This window comes from Salmo salar, chromosome ssa04 (genome assembly GCF_905237065.1).
Source record: "Salmo salar chromosome ssa04, Ssal_v3.1, whole genome shotgun sequence".
In the NCBI taxonomy this organism is placed as follows: domain Eukaryota; kingdom Metazoa; phylum Chordata; class Actinopteri; order Salmoniformes; family Salmonidae; genus Salmo; species Salmo salar.
In genome coordinates, this window is record NC_059445.1 from 21,500,130 (window position 1) to 21,519,658 (window position 19,529).

Genomic DNA, 19,529 nt, shown 5'->3' on the forward strand with positions numbered 1-19,529 from the left:
ACACGATGAAGAAGACAAAGGAACCTCTTAACCTCTCTAGGGTAGGTGGCACCAAATCGTCCCACCTACGTAACAGCCAGTGGAATCCTGTGGCGCGTTATTCAAATACCTTAGAAATGCTATTACTTCAATTTGTCAAACATTTGACTATTTTACAGCATTTTAAAGACAAGACTCTTGTTAATCTAACCACACTGTCCGATTTCAAAAAGGCTTTACAACGAAAGCAAAACATTAGATTATGTCAGCAGAGTACCCAGCCAGAAATAATCAGACACCCATTTTTCAAGCTAGCATATAATGTCACAAAAACCCAGAAGACAGCTAAATGCAGCACTAACCTTTGATGATCTTCATCAGATGACACACCTAGGACATTATGTTATACAATACATGCATGTTTTGTTCAATCAAGTTCATATTTCTATCAAAAACCAGCTTTTTACATTAGCATGTGATGTTCAGAACTAGCATACCCCCTGCAAACTTCCGGCGAATTTACTAACAATTTACTAAATTACTCACGATAAACGTTGACAAAAAGCATAACAATTATTTTAAGAATTATAGATACAGAACTCCTCTATGCACTCGATATGTCCGATTTTAAAATAGCTTTTTGGTGAAAGCACATTTTGCAATATTCTAAGTAGATAGCCCGGCATCACAGGGCTAGCTATTTAGACACCCAGCAAGTTTAGCCTTCACCAAACTCCGATTTACTATTAGAAAAGTTTGATTACCTTTTGTGTTCTTCGTCAGAATGCACTCCCAGGACTTCTACTTCAATAACAAATGTTGGTTTGGTCCCAAATAATCCATTGTTATGTTCAAACAGTGGCGTTTTGTTCGTGCGTTCAAGACACTATCTGAATGGTAAATAAGGGTTACGAGCATGGCGCATTTCGTGACAAAAGATTTCTAAATATTTCATTACCGTACTTCGAAGCATGTCAACCGCTGTTTAAAATCAATTTTTATGCAATTTTTCTCGTAAAAAAGCGATAATATTCCAACCGGGAATCTGCGTTTAGGTAAAAAGAAGAAAGAAAATAAAGCTCGGGGTCGACTCGGGCACGCGCCTAAGCCCATTGTCCTCTGATCGGCCACTTGCCAAACGCGATAATGTGTTTCAGCCTGGGGCTGCCTCTATCGTTCAGCTTTTTCCCGGGCTCTGAGAGCCTATGGGAGCCGTAGGAAGTGTCACGTTACAGCAAAGATCCTCAGTCTTCAATAAACAGAGGCAAGAAGAACAACAACTTGTCAGACAGGCCACTTCCTGCATGGAATCTTCTCAGGTTTTTTCCTGCCATATGAGTTCTGTTATACTCACAGACACCATTCAAACTTTAGGGTGTTTTCTATCCAATTATATGCATATTCTAGTTACTGGGCAGGAGTAGTAACCAGATTAAATCGGGTACGTTTTTTATCCGGCCGTGTAAATACTGCCCCCTATCCCCAACAGGTTAACAATCAAGGCTACGTTTAACTACTGTATCTAAGAAGATGAGTTCAAAAAGAACCAACCGGTTATTCTCTTAAAATCATTGGTTGTCTACACGGCCCTCCTACACAAGCTGGGAGCGTCGACACGGCTGATTATCCTCCGAAGAAGACTACTCTCACAGAACGAGTGCAAGAAAACAGACAACCAAGAGAAAGGACATTGTGACATCATGTGGACAATCAGACATTTACATTACATTTAAGTCATTTAGCAGATGCTCTTATCCAGAGCGACTTACAAATTGGTGGATTCACCTTATGATATCCAGTGGAACAACCACTTTACAATAGTGCATCTAAATCTTTTAGGGGGGCGGGGGTTAGAAGGATTACTTTATCCTATCCTAAGTATTCCTTAAAGAGGTGGGGTTTCAGGTGTCTCCGGAAGGTGGTGATTGACTCCGCTGTCCTGGCGTCGTGAGGGAGCTTGTTCCACCATTGGGGTGCCAGAGCAGCGAACAGTTTTGACTGGGCTGAGCAGGAACTGTGCTTCCTCAGAGGTAGGGGGGCCAGCAGGCCAGAGGTGGATGAACGCAGTGCCCTTGTTTGGGTGTAGGGCCTGATCAGAGCCTGAAGGTATGGAGGTGCCGTTCCTTTCACAGCTCCGTAGGCAATCACCATGGTCTTGTAGCGGATGCGAGCTTCAACTGGAAGCCAGTGGAGAGAGCGGAGGAGCGGGGTGACGTGAGAGAACTTGGGAAGGTTGAACACCAGACGGGCTGCGGCGTTCTGGATGAGTTGTAGGGGTTTAATGGCACAGGCAGGGAACCCAGCCAACAGCGAGTTGCAGTAATCCAGACGGGAGATGACAAGTGCCTGGATTAGGACCTGCGCCGCTTCCTGTGTGAGGCAGGGTCGTACTCTGCGAATGATGTAGAGCATGAACCTACAGGATCGGGTCACCGCCTTGATGTTAGTGGAGAACGACAGGGTGTTGTCCAGGATCACGCCAAGGTTCTTAGCACTCTGGGAGGAGGACACAAGGGAGTTGTCAACCGTGATGGCGAGATCATGGAACGGGCAGTCCTTCCCCGGGAGGAAGAGCAGCTCCGTCTTGCCGAGGTTCAGCTTGAGGTGGTGATCCGTCATCCACACTGATATGTCTGACAGATCAGAGACTTACACCCGGTAACGAAGGGGCCATCGAAAGAAAAGGGCTTTGGCCAAACCTATCCCAATAAGCGGAACTCGGTCCACGAAAAGATACCCAACGGAGACCTTCAACAAGTAAATACATTCATTATAATTCTGACCCATAAGAGCGGCAGTTCAGGGAAAGGTGTTAGGGCTAAAGGTTACAAATGTAGCAGGTTACAAATGTATCCAAGTGTGATTTTCTCTCTCTCTCTTTCTTTAAACCTCCATCTTGTGTAACACGTGTCATATTGTGTTGGTCCGCTAGGGACCTGTTGCCATTGTATTAAGTCCTAACCAATAACCTACACTGTTTGTGTATGTGTATCTTATATTACAAGTTAGCTTGTTAGTAAACAAATAATGAACAAAATTTGAGTGCTACAGAATGATTTATTGAGTCCGGTTTTGTGCAGATTTACGAATTATGTGACGTTCAGAATGAGACTGATAAAATTAGTTAATTAGTGACTGCTATGAAATTGATATTCTGGTATTCTTTTAGTCAATTTGGGAAACGCTAACTCTTTAAATGAACATTTTCCATGGATCCCCAGGTTATTAGTTACAAGATTAATTTAATTAGGTTATTTTTTTTAAACATTTGTTTTACTAATAATATTTACAGCACTACTAATTATAGTTATAGCAGTGTTCCTTATCAGTCCAGTATGTTTGAAGGTATTTGTATTTACAACCAGCAATACCAAGAAAGGCCAGTAGTTGGCAATGGTACTGTACACCGTGTATGGGTGCAGTTTTCATAAATACTACTTCAGCATGCTGCAATCTAAAATAATCTCCATAGAGAACCATCACAAAGTTGGTCTCAGTATTGAATTTACCTTTTTATGATTTTTTTTCTGATACATGTATATAGTCTTTAAAGATGTGCCACTGGCCTGAGTCTTAGTACAATAGCTTTACAAGAACAAAAAGCTCAAAATAAGTACAGTTCTAAAAGCGAAAGAACTACTTCAACGAATAACCCAAATAAATCAACCAAATGTCACAAAATCCTTCGTTGTGTTGCAGGGAAGACCAAAATGCAGCGGAGTTGTGGATACTCATATTTTAATTAACAAAAAAAGAGTAGCGCAGCCACTTGACAAAACAATAAATGATACCCACAACACTAAACAGTTTTGCAGGCTCACCAACGCAGTGCAAAAACAACTACCCACAAAACCAAGTGACAAACATACTCCTACATATATGACTCCCAATCAGGAACAACGATCCCCAGCTGTTCCTGATCAGGAGTCACAAGACCAACACAGAACAATCACACACACACAAGACTGCCACGTCCTGACCCCAAAACTACTACAACAGCTCCATCTGCTGGTCAGGACGTGACACCAAAAATATCTTTCAAAAATACTTATTTATTGTTTAGTCAGTGTCACTCTTCAAACAACAGCTTTGGACAAGTATGTCACACAAAGTATGTAATTTTAAATAAAATAACATCAAATAAATAATTACTAAGTGTACTGTCATGTACTAAAAACTGAAAACTACTAAACAAAAGAACAAATATCATACTATACACCAGGGGTTCTCAAACAGGGGTCCGTGGCCCCTAGGGGTCCCTGGTGTAATTGCAAGGGGTCGGTGAAATAAAAAAGTGTAATGAACGTATTCAGTACCACAAGGTTTCCAGTAACTTTACATATAATATATAAGTGGTGGGGTCCCTGAAGAATGCTCAAAACCTTACCTGCCTTGCCTCAAATATGCAGGGGTTTCAGTACCCCAATAAGGTTGAGAACCACTGCTATACACACTACTGAACTAATGAACAAAAGAACCAAACTGTCCAGCCTGTCTTTATGTACATTACAGACAACTACGCCATTCACTCTCTCTTTGCCAATGCTGGCCCGTATCCAAGTCTTCAACCTGCGGAGTGCACTGAAACTCCTCTCAACCTCACATGACACACTGGCACCACAAACAAAATTCTGATCAGCACCTCAACTTGGTCAAACAACCCCCGCACAACACATCAGTTGCCACTTTCGCAATTCCCTCACCTATTGTCTCCGACACCCTGTATAGCCCAATAAACACCCCGTGAAGGACAAGGTCATCGTCAACCTAATGCAGGCAGACACTCTCCTGTTCAGCACCAGAAACATCTTGAGTACCATCAACAATTACTGGAAATTGTACAGTCTGACGAGACCTAATCTCAGCTGCCATGCCTCGAATGGCTGTATTGGCCATGATGTTCAGAATTTCATTCTGTGCTTTGGGGCCTGTCTACATTGTGGTACGCTCTGTTAACCACTTCTGTAAAATGGGATCATCCTCTTCTGCTCTATGTTTCAAAAGCTGGTATAAATTCCCACTGTTATCTGTGTGGCCTCTAAAGGCTTGTCCCTGTCTTACTACATGCCGCACCGAACTAACAATTTTCATCAAGCAATGCCTTGCGTCCTCCTGTTGTTTACCCCACACGCTGGATAACTGGGCACTGATTGGATTTAGCTGGTGTGCTATTAAAGTTACAAAGTGAAGGTGGGTTTGGCAGTTTTGATGTGCTGTGAATTTTACAATGGCTTTTCTCCAGTTCCTAAATCCTGCACTAATGAAGGCAGCATCCTCTCTTTGGCCAAAAGATGGCTGGCTTGAAAACCCTTGGCTACAGTGAAAACACAACACTCCTTTTATTGATGGATTATAAACCGTTTCTCTTGGAACGTCAACACTGTTGGCAAGAGTTTGCGGTTCTATAAATTGTGGGTGTGGCTGATATGGTTTTGTGCCATCACTGAGGTAACTGGACAATGCTGTGCCACTGTCCCCTATACTGGTGCTGCTGGCAACAAGGTTGACACCTGGTCCTGCCGTGGCTGTGACACTGTCCTCTGAAGTCTCTCTCCCTGGCTCTTTCCCTTTCACCACCCTCACTGACTCAGTCTGTCTCCTAGAAAATAAATAAGGTGTTTGCCATACTCCTAACTACTGGTACCCAAAACTAAACAATTAATCACAGCAGCAATACCATTGCCTTAAACAAATCTTGGTTTAGTCACCAGTTTTAGTTGAGAGTGGGGGTATCCATGGCATTGTCCAATTATGTCGCTATTTTACAAGTCAAAAAAGAGAGAACCTTTCAGAATGTTGCCAAACAAAGACTCAACAAACTTACCTGAGACTCCCTGTCTCTGCCAGTCTGTCCCTGCCTATCTGTCCCCAGTTCTGCTGTCTGTGTGTCATCTGTTGCCTGCTCTGCCTGATGACATCATTTTCATTAGCATTTCACTTCTTTCATCAACTAGTCTTTGAGATATTAGGCTAGTAGGGTTCTTACTTTGCGTTTTGGTGTACTAAAAAATTCTCTGATGTCCTTCTTTTAATTTTTTTCTGCCATTTTTCTACCTGGCTGGCTGGACACACACACACACACACAGTGTGCAGGTTATTTGCAGTAGGAGATGGGCTTCTATCATCTATTATGGGCTTCGATCTACCAGGTAGCTAGCTAGTCAGCTAGTAAATGTGAAACGGATTGCAGTGACAAGGGTTGACAGCTGTATGAGTTCACCATTTACACAACGTAAGCTGCAACCTTTTGTCATTTTAATATAGTTCATGTTTTTTGTTTTATATTGGCTGGCTTCCCACAATAGCTAAATTTGCCAATTCCGTTTCTGTGATGTTTACTATAATCTTTGCGATTGTCATTTCACTCCAAGATCGGCACACAGGTGCTTCAAAGTCCCCTAGCGACAATTTAATCATTTTATAATAATTAAATTGAAAGGTCAACAGGACTAACTTATTCATTATTAACTTTCTAAAAGTTTATACAATTTAATTTTTATTATTTTATTATATCCACTACTTATCTCCTTTTTAAAACGCTATTCCTACATAATTTATCACACAATCTATCACTTTGCCAAGTTTTGATATTAAAAATGATGTATGACAGAAATCGATTAAGTCAAACTAAATATCTTGTCGATGCCATACTTCCTAGCAGTGACATCTAACAGGACACTCACTACCTTCAGCTAGCTTGTTGCCAAAACCTCCACTCAGGGGTTTATCTTCTGAACAGCATGTAAAACTACATGTTGGTTGTTAGCCTATCCACCGGTGTCAAAGCTAGGTAGCGAGACCCTCACTCCTCTAATTGGCATTCGAGCAGATTTGTTTTCTGTAAGTTGGAGGAGGCTGAGCAACTATGTGGATCTTATAGACCAGCGGTCCCCAACCTTTTTTGGGCCACGGACCGGTTTTGTCACGGATATGTAGGGCAGGAGGAAGGAGCAGAGTCAAATGCAGGATGTGATAGTTCAGAGGCCGAAGTTGAATGGCACTCAACAACACAGAGATCGCAGAAAACCCCAAAAGGGAAACAGGTAATCCAGATGAAGAGGCGAAAATACGCACGGGGCGCAGCCCGGCTTGAATCAATACTCCAAATAATAAAATGCTGGAGCAAAATACAAAGTACAACCACACTGCCCGCTGACAATCAAAATAATCCCGCACAACACACAACCCCCACAGGAACAAACTAAATACCCCCCCACTAATGACAGAAACGAAAACAGGTGCGGACGTAGACAGACAAAACACAACGAACACAGAAACATAGATCGGTGGCAGCTAGTAGACCGGCGACGACGACCGCCGAGCGCCGCCCGGCTGAGGAGGGGCACAATTTTCTGTGGATACTGTGACAGGTTTATTGTCAGATAATATTTTCACGGACCGGCCTTTGTGGCGGATAAATACACAAAATAAAATGATACGACAGGCATAAAAACGGTGGTATTTTTAAAATATAATAATAAACGTGAATCCACTGTGTACTCGTATGCAACTTTATTACCAGCGTCCTCGTAACATCGCACCAACAACATAACATGAGTAACATCCTCTCTGCCCCCTAACACTCTCTGGTTGCTATGGTAACGTTTAAACATGCCTTAAAAATAAGATACAACACAAAAACAAATATAAAGTGCATGAAAAATACAACTCACCATAACGCTAAATCAGTGGGAGCCCTGAGCTTGTTTCTCTGCAACGAGACGGGCCCATCTAGGGGTAATGGAAGACAATGACACCCGAAGTGTGTTGCTTATGTCCAGTCTACTCCGTAATTTTGTTTTGGTTGCTGTCACTGCAGAAAATCCCGCTTCACACAAATAGGATGTCGGAAATGGCAACAGGGTTTTCAGCGCTGTTGTGGCGATCTCAGGGTATTCTGCCGTGACTTTAACTTGTTATGGATAGGGGGCAGTATTTTCACGGCCGGATAAAAAACGTACCCGATTTAATCTGGTTATTACTCCTGCCCAGAAACGAGAATATGCATATAATTAGTAGCTTTGGATAGAAAACACTCCAAAGTTTCTAGAACTGTTTGAATGGTGTCTGTGAGTATAACAGAACTCAAATGGCAGGCCAAACCCTGAGAAGATTCTTAACAGGAAGTACCCTGTCTGACCATTTCTTGGCCACCTTTGTCATCTCTATCCAAAACAAAGGATCTCTGCTGTAACGTGACATTTTCTAAGGCTCCCATAGGCTCTCAGAAGGCGCCAGAATGTTGACTTTGCAGTCTCTGGCTGAAAAACAGTAGCGCATTTGGTAAGTGGTCGATCTGAGAACAATGAGACGGGCGCACGCATGCACGAGACGACTCCATTTTCAACTTTGAGTCTTTGAACGAAAACAGGGTTTCCCAGGTCGGAATATTATCGCTATTTTACGAGAAAAATTGCATAAAAATTGATTTTAAACAGCGTTTGACATGCTTCGAAGTACGGTAATGGAATATTTTGAATTCTTTTGTCACGATACGCGTCCGCGCGTCACCCTTCGTTACCCTTCGGATAGTGTCTTGACCGCACAAACAAAACGCCGCTATTTGGATATAACTATGGATTATTTGGAACCAAACCAACATTTGTTATTGAAGTATAAGTCCTGGGAGTGCATTCTGACGAAGAACAGCAAAGGTAATCCAATTTTTCTTATAGTAAATCTGAGTTTGGTGAGTACCAAACTTGGTGGGTGTCAAATTAGCTAGCCTGTGATGGCGAGCTATCTACTCAGAATATTGCAAAATGTGCTTTCACCGAAAAGCTATTTTAAAATCGGACACCGCGATTGCATAAAGGAGTTCTGTATCTATAATTCTTAAAATAATTGTTATGTTTTTTGTGAACGTTTATCGTGAGTAATTTAGTAAATTCACCGGAAGTGTTCGGTGGGAATGCTAGTTCTGAACATCACATGCTAATGTAAAAACTGTTTTTTGATAAAAATATGTACTTGATTGAACAAAACATGCATGTATTGTATAACATAATGTCCTAGGAGTGTCATCTGATGAAGATCATCAAAAGGTTAGTGCTGCATTTAGCTGTGGTTTTGGTTTTTGTGACATTATATGCTAGCTTGAAAAATGGGTGTCTGATTATTTCTGGCTGGGTACTCTGCTGACATAATCTAATGTTTTGCTTTCGTTGTAAAGCCTTTTTGAAATCGGACAGTGTGGTTAGATAAAGGAGAGTCTTGTCTTTAAAATGGTGTAAAATAGTCATATGTTTGAAAAATTTAAGTTTTCGGATTTTCGAGGAGTTTGTATTTCGCGCCACGCCCAATCATTGGATATTGGAGTGGTGTTCCGCTAGCGGAACGTCTAGATGTAAGAGGTTTTAATCCAGAACACCGGCTGAGTTGTTGTCTCGAACATACTTTTAAGGCCGCCGTCATTTGCGATCTCCAGCAGTTGATCTTCTTCTTGCATAGACATGCTGGATTCACCTGGTTTGTTGACAAATGGGTTGCGGATCCATTCCTTGGCAGTTCGTGGGTCTTTTGTGGTTGGGAAGTAGCTCGAGCTCAGTCTCTTCCAAAATCCCCGCGAATGTTTGAAACATGTCAAATATACCTCTGTTCACGCATCGTCTCCACAAATCCAGTTTGGCTTTAAATGCAGCTACTTTATCTGCCAACTTGAAGACAGTTGTCATTTTCCCCTGAAGTGACCGATTGAGTTCATTGAGCAGGTTGAATATGTCGCACAATAAACAAGTTTTGCGACCCATTCCTCGTCACTGAAATGTGCTGCCAGCAGTGACTTTTTTTCTAAGAGAAATCTCTGCAGCGGCTCTCGTAATTCAAACACTCTGGCCAGCGATCTCCCTCGGGATAACCATCTTATTTCTGTGTATAAGAGAAGGTGTCTGTGCTCCGCGTTCATCTCCTCACAAAGCTGCTCAAACAGGCGCGAGTTAAGGGTGTGTTCTTTGATGTGGTTAATAACTTTAACGACATCATTCAATACGCTGTTAAGTTCCGGTGGTATTTTTCGGCTAGCCAGCATTTCCCTGTGAATGACACAATACGTAGACTCACATTCAGGTGCAACATCCTTAATCCGAGTAGTTAAACCAAACAGCCGTCCGGTCATGGCAGCAGCTCCATCTGTGCATATGCCGACACAAAAGGACAATTTCAGTTTTCCTGATATATAATCATCCAGCGACTTGAATAGTTCTGCGGCTGTGGTTTTGGTTGGCAACGATAGTGCACATAACATATCCTCATGCACATCCTCCTGATAAAGTTATCGCACATAAACAAGTAGTATTGCCTTGTTGTCAATATCTGTAGACTCGTCAACCTGGAGTGCAGTGCGTACCACGGTGATGTATTAATCCTCTCCAACAATTGTGTCTCAATGTCCTTTGCTATTTCCTCAATGCGCCGAGTGACGGTGGTAGCCGAAAGAGGCACCTGTGCTATCTTTTTAACTGCAGCCTCTCCTAGAAGTTCACGGCAAATGTCTTTAGTGGCGGGCAGGATCAATTCTCCACCTATGGTGAATTGCTTCTTAGCCTTAGCAATATGATTAGCCACCAAGTATGATGCTCTCAGTGCACTCGCATTTGTTGATGTGGTGGCCCTCAGTAATTGCTTCTGTCCTTCTTGTTCATGCTTTTTTCTTTCAAAATACTCCGAAGGCTAGTCTTTTAATGCAGGGTGCTTGGTCTCCAAGTGGCGAAGCAGTTTTGAAGGCTTCATTGCCTCATTAGAGAGCCGGTCGCCGCATATTATGATTTCCGGTGCGCGGGAATCACCTGTCGCGATAAATCCATATTTTAAGTAGGACTCCTGGTATTGTCTGCAGCTTTCTTTTTCTTGGAAGTCGTAAACTCTTCTGTCTCCTCACTGGGCCTTTTCCACTTCGCAAAGAAGCTTTCCAAAGACTTTTGTTTTTTACTCATTTTGCTAGCTTGTGGGTTTAATTTTAGCGGCAACGTATCACGTGACCGAGACAAGCGTCAAGAGTGCGTCATAGACTAATGTAACAGAGGGAATCCGGTCATTTTTCAAAAGAAAACATCGTTCAGACTCAGATAATAAATAAAACGAAAATAATATATTATTTATTCTTTCTCTGCCGCCCGGTACCAAATGACCCACGGACCGGTACCAGTTCGCAGCCCGGGGGTTGGGGACCGCTGTTATAGACCACAATCACTGTTAAATGTAGATCTCAAAATCTATTTTTTTAAACTGATATTATATTGTTCACTGTTTGTAAATGCTGACCAAACAAGTCTAATCCAACATAGGAATGGAAACTATTTAATATAATTGAGGCATCTAAGGAAGAACATGTACCCATTTGTTTGAATGTAGTTCTGGTATGTGATGGACAATTTGCATTTTCAGTTTCTAAATAGGAAACAGACTGTTTGATAAATCTGCAGATGAACTTGAGGTAGAATTACTTTTTCATAATTAATAATACCGCCATCTATTTTTTGGTTGTATTGTTGATGACAATAGTATCACTAGAATTATTACTGTAGATTTTGACTCCATTTCTTATTTCCAATAAAGGCTCAAGCTGAGTAAACACATTTGTCTGCCTGGTTATAAAATAAAAAAGGCATAATTTAAATAAGTGACACAATTTACCTGACCTGGTCAAGAATAACTCAGGGCCCTATCCATCCATAACACTTTCCACAGAGCCCAGCATATTCTCTTCAATCATACTGAAGTGTTGTCATAACCAATGGATCACATTTGCATGTCAGGTGTGGTCCATGAAGTGATCAGTTTACAGATTGTAGTGACTGAGGTGTATGGGTGAGGGTGACTGTGTTGTATGACTCAACAACAAAATTAATCAGATCCAATAATTTCATTCTCATATGTCAGGGTGCTGCTCGTAATACTATATGAGGTAGCATTAGCTAACAACGAATGAGCAAATGTCAGTGGACACCTCATTAACCTTTGCATACATGTTTTGGCCACTTTAGAACTCTGTATCTACAGTAAGCTTTGTAAACAACTTGATAAATAGCATATTCTAGCATATCAAGAAAATATTTTATTTTTGGATAGCATGTAGTAGCTTAAACCAGCCCTGTGTTTAACAAGTTGGCCTACAGTAGCAACAGCAACACATCCTCATCAATCACATTGATACGTGTGGTTCCTGTCACACTGAGTAGGATATTTGCATGGCATGTGGTTCTTTGGTGTAGCTACAGAGGATGGCAATGATGTAGCCTATAGTTGTACCAAGCTCAGTTCTAAGGAGAGACACAATCGCGAAGCGACCGGGAAGAGAAGAGACACCAATCACAGAGTTCAGTTTGGATTACACTTTTTAGTCTCTGATATAAGTGTAACGGCTGTCGGGAGAGAGAGTAGACCAAGGCGCAGCGGAGTTAGTGTTCATCATTGAATTTAATAACAGAAAGAACACTATACAAAACAAGAAAACCGACAGCCAAACAGTCCTGTCAGGTGCAAAAGTCTAAACAGAAACAATTACCCACAAAACCCAAAGGAAAAACATGCTCCTTATGTGTGACTCCCAATCAGCAACAAAGAACTTCAGCTGTGCCTGATTGGGAGCCACACACGGCCCAAAACAAAGAAATACAAAAAACCTAGAAAACTAACATAGAACGCCCACCCAATGTAACACCCTGGCCTAACCAAAATAAAGAACAAAAAAACCCTCTCTATGGCCAGGGCATTATAATAAGCAATGTAACTGAGTGAAATGTTTGTATTTAAATTCCTTACAGTTAAATGTAGGTTATTTTCATTGGAAAGTGCAGACACTGACTAATATTCTAAATTATGTTTTTCTCATGTGCCTTTGATATGAAGAGTTAACATGATGGTGTTGTTGTTACCTCTCTCTCTCTCTCTCTCTCTTTCTGTGTGATCATTGGAATGTTAAAGCCAGCAATTCATAACTGAGCTTGCACAAAAATGAACTCTTCCAACCATTCCACTGTCCTCTCTGGCTATCTGGAGCCAGGTTTTGCTTTAAACACTGCCTGCTATGTAGTCAACCTCATCCTGAGTCAACCCACCAATGGCTACGTCCTGTGGCTGATACTGACCGGAGCCAGAGGGACGGTGGCCTCAGAGTTCTTCGCTCTCAACTTGGCTGTATCTGAGATTCTCTACTGCCTGTGTGCTGTCTTTGTCTTTGTTTACATACACCTCCATATTCCCCCTCTCCTAGCTGTAGCCTCATTCTCTGATGGTTTTATTCTCCCAGGCCGCCCCCTGTTCCAGTGCTGTATATGTTTTGAGCGCTACCTGGCAGTGGTCCACCCTGTGTTCTTCTTGAAGTACAGATCCATTAGACACAGGGTGTGGTGTTCTGGATTGATTTGGTTTATTGGGATTGGGTTCTGTTTTACTATTATGATTGTACACCACCAAAATGTCATATATTATGTGTCTTTGGGTGAAGTTCTGATCTTAATTTAATTTATGTTATTCTGCTGCCTCTCAGTTCTCAGGGCTCTGAAACAGACTGGGCCGGGAGAAGGGGAGAGAGAGGGGGAGGGGACAAATAACATGAAGATGAGAGCGTTTAAGATCATTTTGATTATTCTGGTGTCTATGATGGCAAACCTCTTCCCATAGGTAGTGGTTTTCCCTTTTATTGGAGTATTAGATTCTGGGCAGTTCGTTTATGCCACATATATTTGTCTCTTCATCAGTGTGGTCAGTGGGTTTGTGCAGCCCCTCCTCTACCTCCACAGGGCTGGGAAACTGCCCTGTATCAGAGGTCTCTGAGGGAGAGTTGATACACCCAGTTTCACTTGCTACAGAGGGCCAATAGTAACCTTTTTGTTTACAAACGTTAGGTGATATCTCGTGAAGAGGTTGGTAGTTGTAGATGCGCTGGCAAAAATATGTATGTGTTTTGATTAAGGTTACAATATTCCGGTAAAGTTACCAAAAGGTTACTACATAAATCCTGGTCGTTATATTCCCGTAATCAGGAGGGAATAACTAGAAAATCCAGAATTTTTCAACCCTAGATTTGATTCATTCCCTCTTATCTGAAGATTCTTGCTAGTGTTTCACATTGCATCTTTGTGTCAGTATTTAATAGTGAGATTGGACGATAAGACACAAATGTTTTCCAGGGTTATACAAATGTGTATAAAGAATGTTTTTTTTGCACGTTTTCTTTTCATTTTTAAATCCTTCATATTCAATAAATTCTTCTTTTGAACTACACGTCTGTTACTGTTGATAGAGCAGAAGCAATCCATTAATCACGCAGTCATTAAAAATAAATACAACAATTAGATGCATACACATTTGGATCTCTTAAATGGGCTTGTGTCCAGTCAGAGTAAACAGTCTACTTCCATGTCAGGTCAAGGGAAATATGATATACTTCACACTAGTGCAGGCAGGCAGGCAGGCAGGGTGGCAAACACTCTTCTTGTCTGTGCTCTGGTCTGTGTCCGAAATGAAACCCTATGCCCTATCCTTTTACAGAAGTGGTGCAAATTTTGTGGGTTGAAAGAATATGCAAATTTGCATTCTATTTTTGCCAAACATTCAGCACACGTCTTCTATCATACACACGTCTTCTATCATACACACGTCTTCTCCCCATACTGTTATTTATTTTTGCTCCTTTGTGCCCCAGTATCTCTACTTGCACATTCATCTTCTGCACATCTATCACTTCAGTGTTTAATTGATAAAAATGTAATTATTTCGCCACAATGGCCTATTTATTGCCTTACCCCTCTTATCTTACCTCATTTGCACACACTGCATATAGACTTTTTCTATTGTGTTAATGACTGTATGTTTGTTTATTCCATCTGTAACTCTGTGTTGTTGTTTGTGTCGAACTGCTTTGCTTTATCTTGGCCAGGCTGCAGTTGTAAATGAGAACTTGTTCTCAACTTGCCTACCTGGTTAAATAAAGGTGAAATAAAATAAAAAAATTAAAAAAATGATATAGACATATACAGTATACTACCTACATACTTGTTTATATTGTATATTTCAATATATTAACCTGAATTCCTTACCTCCCAAATAAATGTATCACCACCAAAACATTGTGAACAAGTTGCAACAAAGTGAGAACCATGCAGAGTAGTGATCATTTTAATTAACCTTCTATTACAGATTCATTTTATCTGTATACCAAATTAATAAAATAGTAAAAACAGGATTTTCAAAACCTTAAAATGGAAATGAGAGAAATATAGTCTCTAAATGTTTAATATTGATTGCATGAATCTGAAACTTGCTGATTGAATTACTGCATCTAGTTATTATGTTGTTCGATGCTTAAATCATCACTTCACCTATCTTTATAACAAGTGTCAAATTGGTGTTGAATGTCAATCAGAGAGATAAATGGAGGACTCTAGACGGATATAACTCCTTTTAGTATTGACATATGTACCAAACTCACAAAAACGAGACAGTAATAAAGCCTCTCCTGAAACAGCCAAACCTTGACCCAGATTTTTTTTCAACTATCGGCCTATATCGAATTTCCCTTCCTCTGCAGAATAGTGATCATTTTAATTAACCTTCTATTGCAGATACATTTTAGACATTTTTATCTAATCTCTATTGTCCTCTGTCAAATGTTCAATGTTGATTTTATGAATCTGAAATTACTTATCTAACTAATTATGTTGTTCAGTGTTTAAATTCTCACTTTACATATCTTTATTTTGGCAAAATAACAGGTGTTTTTGTGTCAAGTTTCCATCATAGAGATAAATGGAGGACACTAGATGCATATAACTGGCGTAATCACTCCCAGCTTCCAATCGGCTCATTCATCCCCCCTCTTCTCCCCTGTAACTAATACCCAGGTCGCTGCTGTAAATGAGAATGTGTTTTCAGACAACTTACCTGGTTAACTTAAAAATAAACAAATAAGGATGTTGATGCTCCCCTGCCTCCAACGGACATTCCATTTTTGTTTTTTTGGCCAAAATAGCCGATATACATTAATGGTTGTCTCAGTGCCTGTATAGTCCTGTGGTTACAGCAGATGACCCCAGCACACAAATACCAGAGCTGGCATGGGTTTGAATCCAGCCCACTGCTACACATTGGATTTTTGGAGGAAACTAGTACTCTTTTCGTTACTCTCTGTGGGCTGTACTCTTGCTCAAGTAATTTCTGAAGGAAGCAACATACTTTTTACTCTGTTACATTTTACCAAATCATTTAATTTACATAGATTTATATTATTATATCGCTGTCAGATTAAATATTTTTTTTACGTGAATCGATACTATTGGTTCCCCTTTACGTCTATATGAACGTTTCATGACCTCTTAACCAACGAAATGTTTCCAAAATAGCTTTTCATCAAAACTCAGTCCATTGGCTCTCAAAGTGTTCACCGGCTCGTGCTGGAATTACGATGAGAGGAGGTCGGTGGGTGGTAAATAACCATGGCTTTACGGGTGATCCGTTGGTCATCACCTCATGGACATTCGTGTACAAACAGCCAGGATTCATCGGAGTGCAGTTTGAGGAATTTTAATATGACAAGGATAAAGAGACATACTATTTTCCCTGGACATGTGGCGACAGATTTGCCATAACTAAAGAGGATTTGGAAAATGTTGAAGAAGTAGTGAAACTATACATTAATTGCACTATAACGGTGACAAACAGTGCCCACAAACTGTTAGGGCCTACATATAGCTGTCCCAACAGCAGATACCCAAATGCAGTCCCAACACCTTGCCACTGCTACACCTAGTCATCAGCGGAGCCTTGAATGCCAGTGAAACAGTTCTTCAGCCTCATTTACTGCCTTTTAGAAAATCATTGCAAATATGTCTGACTTGCTGAAACAAATGTGGTTTCCACTGACAATTGAGATGTACAAACTATGGAATAAGGGAATGATGAGCGGATAAGAGGCAATCCGTAATTTCAATAAAGACTATGAGCTAGGACGGACGTAGTCAATATAACTATTTGTTTAGCGCTTTTGAAATGTACAGTGACAGAATTCAGAACATGGACTGTTCTTACAGTGTTCTGTACAGCAAGTCAGAACCGTTGGCTAAATAAAGAGGGCACAGAAGCAGACAATGAAAGCAATATTCAATGATTACATTTCTCTAAAACAGGCTATAGGCTACATGTGCACCACCAAGTCACAACAGTCATCGAAATTAAGAGCGGAAAAGGGACCAAATTATTATTAGGGTGAGACACATGGGCTACTAACAGCTTACTACACAACATACAGTGGTTGCTCCACTAAAAGTTTTGTGATTATGCTGCGGTAATATGCTGAGGTAATTTGTAGTTTAGTATGGTATCCTGCGTCACCACTTCATTGCTCCAGACCAGCGCAAGAGGGAGTAAGAGCACTGATTATGCTAACTGACAATGAATGGGCGACATAAACCTAAATAGAAATGGATAATTGTGCACGAATTCTGTATTACTTACTAAAACTGTTATTACACTAAGGTTTTTATTTCGTTAGGATTATTTTACTATTACTGTAGTAGTGTAGCCCACTCCCGACCAGTCATATTGTAAAGTGCCTGAGTGGTGCAATGGTCTAAGACACTGCATAGCAGTGCAAGCTGTATTGCTACAGATGCTGGTTCGATACTGTTGCTGACCTTGACTGGTTGACCCATGAGATGACTGTAGGTTTTTGGTTTCTCTCCCTCTAATAACAAATAAATATTCTAAATAACAAACTGGCTTGATTTACAAATTAGTAACAATGTCTCACCCCGTGTTCAAGAATGTTATTTTTCTGGTTGCTGACCTTGACTGGTTGACCCATGAGATGACTGTAGGTTTTTGGTTTCTCTCCCTCTAATAACAAATAAATATTCTAAATAACAAACTGGCTTGATTTACAAATTAGTAACAATGTCTCACCCCGTGTTCAAGAATGTTATTTTTCTCGCTCATTTTTGTCATGTCCTGACCATAGTAAGTTGTTATTTTCTATGGTAGAGTAGGTCAGGACGTGACAGGCGGTGTTTGTTCTATGTTTTCCATTTCTATGTTTAAGTTCTAGTTTTTCTATTTCTATGTTGGGATTGTTTGGGTTGATCTCTAATTGGAGGTAGCTGATCTTCGTTGCCTCTGATTAGAGATCATATTTAAGTAGGGGTTTTTCTCTTTCTGTTTTGTGGGTGATTATCTTTTGAGTAGTGTGTTTTCCTCTCTGCGTCACGGTTTGTTGTTTTTGTATTTTCAAGTATTTAAGTGTATTGCATTCAGTTTCACGTTTAATAAATATGTGGAACCACAACCATGCTGGTCCGATCATTCGAACAGCCGTGACAATTTTACGTTATTTGAAAATGAAATCATCTCCAAAATATTGTTATTTTTAAACAAGCGATTATTATTATTATTAATTTCGAATTATATAAAAGCCCCTTGGATATTCTCAAAGATATATTATTAACCCTGTTTATTAGCAGGACAATATATATTGGTGATATTGTTCATGGCTCCCGAGTGGCGCACAATGGGATTGCCTTGCAGTTCTCCAGCTGTATCCACTGAAAGCGCGCGAGGTTCAAGGCACAAGGGCAGGGGGTATGGGATGGGCCGCAGAGCCGCGCACAGAAGATGGACCTAGCCCATGTGAAGGGAGGAGGAAGAGAGGAGCACCAGTGGGTAGCACAGAGCAACACTTCAAGGGGCGTTGCACTAATAATGCGCTGACGAGGGAAACATTCCCGTTGTTCTTGGTGCTATTCTGCACATTCAAACTAAAACAATGCAACTAATAATGGCATCTTTATGCTTTCGTTAATAAAAGAATGATTAAAATACTCTTTCAAAATGACAATGTTTATTTAGTTATGGATCCATAATGAATTACTATGGGAATAAATATCACTGAATTACAGAAATATTGGAACAAAGTTGTCTAATGAAGGTAAACAAATGGTTGCTTACTGGAAAATACTCTTTCAAACACACACGGTCACGTTGTACAGCGACATTATGGCTATTAGCAGGTAGCTTGACAATAGATTAGGAGGGTAGGGGAGTATTCTATCATCCAATGTATTTCTAAGCTAGGTTGGTTGTATCACAACCGGCCATGATTGGTTGCAATTTCAGTTTAATCCACCAGAAAAGACAAAACAAATAATACCACAAAAAGTATTATTGTGCATCATATCAGACCGTGATTGGGAGGCCCATAGGGCAACGCACATTTGTCCCAGTGTTTTTCTCCCTCTAAAAACAGAAATAAATGTTTTGGCCTTTACAAATATACTGCTCAAAAAAATAAAGGGAACACTTAAACAACACATCCTAGATCTGAATGAAAGAAATATTCTTATTAAATACTTTTTTCTTTACATAGTTGAATGTGCTGACAACAAAATCACACAAAAATAATCAATGGAAATCCAATTTATCAACCCATGGAGGTCTGGATTTGGAGTCACACTCCAAATTAAAGTGGAAAACCACACTACAGGCTGATCCAACTTTGATGTAATGTCCTTAAAACAAGTCAAAATGAGGCTCAATAGTGTGTGTGGCCTCCACGTGCCTGT